Source organism: Octodon degus, unplaced genomic scaffold, assembly GCF_000260255.1.
Source record: "Octodon degus isolate 3935 unplaced genomic scaffold, OctDeg1.0 scaffold00026, whole genome shotgun sequence".
Classification (NCBI taxonomy): domain Eukaryota; kingdom Metazoa; phylum Chordata; class Mammalia; order Rodentia; family Octodontidae; genus Octodon; species Octodon degus.
This window is the reverse complement of record NW_004524602.1, coordinates 6,737,747-6,742,738: the sequence shown is the minus strand read 5'-3', so window position 1 is coordinate 6,742,738 and position 4,992 is coordinate 6,737,747. Positions and strand designations below refer to the sequence as shown.

The following is a 4,992-nucleotide window of genomic DNA, read 5'->3' as shown; positions in this document are numbered from 1 at the left end:
AGATGTCTGTAAGAACAGTTTTACTTCTTTCGTTTAAATTTTAGTATCTTTTATTTTTCTACTTGTTGATATTCTTTCTGTCTAGGATCTCTGACCCAATTCTGAACAGAAGTATGAACTTTCCTACACTGTTTCCATCCTCGAGTGTGGGAGCGTTTAATATTTTGCACTGTTTACATTTACCACAGTGTGAGTTTTAAGTGGACACCTTTTATCAAAATGAGGAACTTGACTTCTATTCCTAGTTTGCTGAGATGATTTTATCATGAATGGATTGGAATTTTCTATATTATTGTAGATTTATGGAGATGATCAAATATTTTTCTTCTTTATTCTCCCATTATAATGAATTGTTTTTTCACATGGTAAGCCAGTTTTGCACTGCGGGGACAAACCTCGCTTGGCATGGTGTTTTACCTTTCTCGCATGTTTGGTTCATTTTGTGGCTATTTTCTTAAGGAGTTTGTATGTGTCCATAAACATTTTTGCTCTGTAATTTTCTTATGTCTTTGTCAGTTTTTATAGCAGGACTGTTAAATGTAATTTTCTTATGTCTTTGTCAGTTTTTATAGCAGGACACATAAAATGAACTGGTAAGTATTCCCTCATGATTTTACTTTTTGAAATAATTTGTGTAAGATTGATTGATGTTCTTTCCTGAAATTTTAATGAAATTGAGGAGCGAGACTGTCAGAAACTAGAATTTTTTCCGTTGGGAAAGTGTTATGATAAAATCAACCTCCTTAATAAATACAGTTTAATTTTCTGTCTCTTTTTGGGTCAGTTTTGGTAAGTTGTGTCTTTCAAATAATTTGTCCATTTTACAGGGTGTGAAATTTGGTGGTGCTATTCGTTCATAATATTCTCTTATTTTCACTTTTATGTCTGTAAGATCTGTAGTGATAGCACGACTTTTTTTTTTTAAAATACTGGAAACATTTTTTCTCAATTGATTTTATTAAGGATGCATCTATTTTATTGATAGTTTAAAAGAACCACTTTTTAAATTTTGCTGGTTTGGTTTTCTTTCTATTTTTATTATAGTCATTTCTAATCTCTATTATTTCCTTCCTTCCACTTGTTCTGGATTCCGTTCTGTGTTCTTGCTGAAGCTTTTTAATGTGGATGCTGGGCTTAGACGTCCGCCCCCCAGCATGATCGTTCACAACAATAGGAGCTCAAGTACAACTTTGGTTGTATGCCGTACATCTCAATAGGATGCATTTTCGTTTGTGCAAGATTTAAAATATTTTCTAGTTTCTGTTGCTCTGGTTGAACGCCTCCTGTGCAATTGCTTCTTTAGGTCATAGCGGCATGGCAACTTCTAAATATTGAGATTTTTGTAAATATAACGGATTCTGTCACCGACTCTTATTTCATTCCATTATAGCGAAAGAACATATTATAAATGATTTCTGTCCTCTCTCATGTACTGAGATGCATCCTTTTGACCGGCATTTGGCCTGTCTCACTGATAGTTAAGAAAACAGCAGTTTGTACTGGTCCAGGCTATATTGGAAACGGAGATGCGCTCTGCACTTGATGGGCATAACGCAGTAAAAGCAATGACGTCGGGTGGTTGAGGGTGTTGTGCAAATCGTTTTATGTTTATGGGTTTTGGGGGGCGGGGCTGCAGAGTGTTTTAACAGTTCCTGAGAGTGCTGAAACTTCTAACTAAATCTGTTTTTCTACTTCTGCCATTAGTCTCTGTGCTTTTTCTTCATGCATTTTAAATATTTATTATTATATGAATTCATGTTTTAATGACATTACATTACCATTTCTATCTTCTGATGAATTTACCTTTTTATTATTGTGAAAGGATAATTCTCCTTGTCTTGATGCTTCAGTTCCTCTCTTTCTTTTTCTTTCTTTCTTTCTTTCTTACTAATATCTGCATCATTTTTCAGGCATTCACTTTTCTATCTATCTGTATATATGAGTCATTTTCCTGTTGCTGGCGCAAAACTCCCAACATCCACAGCTTAAAGGAGAATTCACTTTGGCCCATGGCTTTGGAGGGGTCAGGCTAGGCGCTGCTGGCTGGCTCCAAGGCCAAAACAGCACAGCTGTGGCATGGGCACAGACAGCTGCCCAGCCCGGGGCAGCCGGGAAGCAGAGAAGGAAGGGAGGAGCTGGGAACAGAAGCCACCAGTTCGGGGCTGTCTCAGTGACTCGTCTCTCGCTGCTGGGACAAAATACCTGACACCCAAAATGAAGTAAGGAAAGGTTTATTTAGCTCGCAGTTACTGGAGGTTTCAGTGCATACTCCACACTTTGGCTGGCTCCAAAGCAGAGTGGCACACAGCAGAGGGCAGCACCTCATGGTGGGGTCAAAGAGCAAGAGCAAAAAGGGAGGAGCGGTGGCAACAATGGCTACAGAGAGCAAGTCCGTCTCCCTTATGTTGCATTCAGGCTATCTGCCCCAGCAGGGTGCAGTACTCACACCCATAATCCCAGCAGCACTCACACCCATAATCCCAGCAGCACTCATGTCCATAATCCCAATGGATTATGAGTTAATCACATGAGGTGGAAGTCCGCCCCATGACTGCATGAGGCTTTGGAGGGACAATTAGACACAAACCATAACAGAGCCATTCCTGAGGTGACCCATCTCTTGCCACCCCACTCCCCTCCCAACAATTCCATTCAGTTACTCAACAATGATTAATCCGCTGATAATCTAGATCTAGACCCCAGTACTGTCTCTGCAGAGTGTCTGTAGACAGCATTCTCTGTCTGCATCTTTTTTTTTTTATTTTTGGGGAAGGGTTTCCGAGTGTTCAGGGTCTCACTACTAGATTGGACTCATAGTGATCCACCTGTTTAGAGCCTCTCAAGAGCTGGGATTGCAGGCGCATGCCACCATGCCTAGTCTTAATCTTGGTTTCAGTGCACCCAGGAGGCGGGGCCGGTACAGGTGCTTTAATCCACTGGGCTACTTGGCCGGCCCTCTCTGTCTGCATATTTACCCCCTGCAGTGGGCTTCATTTCTTTTTGCAGGTCTGAGTTTCATTTACTTTTTCTTGAAAAACTGATGCTGGCAGCAAATGCTTTCAGTTTTCATTTTTCTGAAATGGATTTTCCTTTTTCTTTACTTCGGAAGATTATTTTTACTGGATACAGAGTACTGTTAGACTAGGGTTCCCCTTTCCTTTCAGTACAATATATTAAAGGTGTTGTTTCATATTTAGTGCTTTAAGTTGTCATTGTACTTTAAAGATCTCTCTTGTATACTGGCTTCTTAGTATTTGCTAAGTTTTGTTTCTAGAACTGAAGATTTCTCTTAGTTTTTAGTTTTCAGTTGGATTACGATATGCCTAAGTATAATTTCTTTATATTTATTCTATGTGGGATTGACTGAGCTTCTTACATCTTAAAGTTGACTTTTCTCCCCACATAGTTGGAAGAATTTTAACCATTTTGGGCTAACTTTTTCCATCCCTATTTTCCTGTGTTGTTCTGATTGGGTTCCTACTGATATGTCTTTGAGTTTGCTGAATCTTTCTTCTGTGATTTCTAATCTGCTGTTAAGTTTGTCCAGTGAAATTTTTTACATGTTATGTTTTTCAATTTAAATATTTACATTTTCAAGCGGAAGTGCCCTTCTTTCCTTTCCGCTATAACTCTGGCTCAGTGCTGTCGCATTGGGCAAGTTCATGAAACCGGGGAAAGTGGTGCTGGATGCTGTACCAGACACAAGGTTGTCATTGTGAAGAACATCGATGGCAGCACCTCCGACCGCCCCTACAGCCATGCCCTGGTGGCCGGGATTGACCGCTATCCCCGCAAAGTGACAGCCGCCATGGGCAGGAAGAAAATCGCCAAGAGGTGGAAGATCAAGTCCTTTGTGAAGGTTTATAACTACAACCACCTCCTGCCCACAAGGCACTCTGCAGACATCCCCCTAGACAAGACGATGGTCAAGAAGGACGTCTTCAGAGACCTAGCCCGCAAGCGCAAGGCCTGGCGGGAGGCGAAGGTCAAGTTGGAGGTGAGATACAAGACAGGCAAGAACAAGTGGTTCTTCCAGAAGCTCCAGTTTTAGGTGTTTTTGTTTCTATCATTTAAAAAAAAAATTACGTTTGTGTTTCTCTGCTGAGATTTTCTATTTATTCTTTATGACCACATTTTCCCGTAAGTTCTTCAGCAGTTGTAATAGATGCTTTAAAGTTATTGCTGCTAACTTTCGACTCATCTAAACATTATTTTCTGCTGACTGCTTTAACCTAGAATCTTAAATTACATTTTCCTTTATCTTTTTATTCCTGGAAATTAAAAAAAGTTATGCTGAACATTTTGGGTGATATATTGTAGATACTCAGGGCCAGTGGGATAGCTCAGTGGACTAAGCACTTGCTTAGGTAAGCCAGTATTCCATCCCTGGCACCACATGCTGTGCTGGCCCCACCCCAGGGGCACACTGAGCCAGCAGTGGAGTCCGGGCTTGGTGGCGCATGCCTGTAATCCCAGCGCTAGGGAGGCAGAAAACAGGAGGATTATTACGAGTCTGAGCTGCATAGTGAGACCCTGCACACAAAAAAATTATAGATACTTCCATTCCCATTTTCTGAAAAAAATTCGTTGTTTCTCTTTTTAAATGGAGACGCAGTATTTGTACAACTTTATGAGATACAGTAGAAATAATTAAATCCACTTATACAATGCAAAATGATCAAATCAAGATAATAAACATTTCTGTCTTCTCAAGTGTTGATGATTTTTATATAATGGGGGCACTTTCAAACTCTTTTGTAATTATTCTGAGGTATACAATAGATTTTTTTAAAAATGTATGTGGTACAGGGTCTATAGGGTCCCACTACACAGATTGGACTGGTGGTGATCCTCCTGTTTTTCAGCCTCCCAAGCGCTGGGATTACAGGCACGTGCCACCACGCCCAGTCTCATTTGCCTGGTCTCATTGTGCCCGGGGGTAGGGTGGTGGCGGTGGGGTGGGGGTGTTGGTGAGGCCGGCACCCAGGGGAT

General features: G+C 40.8%; 1 pseudogene; it reads left to right on the top strand.

Annotated features, from left to right (window-relative positions):
* The first annotated feature begins 3,656 nt into the window (after nucleotides 1-3,656).
* Nucleotides 3,657-4,051, top strand: LOC101570106 (annotated as a pseudogene).
* Nucleotides 4,052-4,992: the final 941 nt, after the last annotated feature.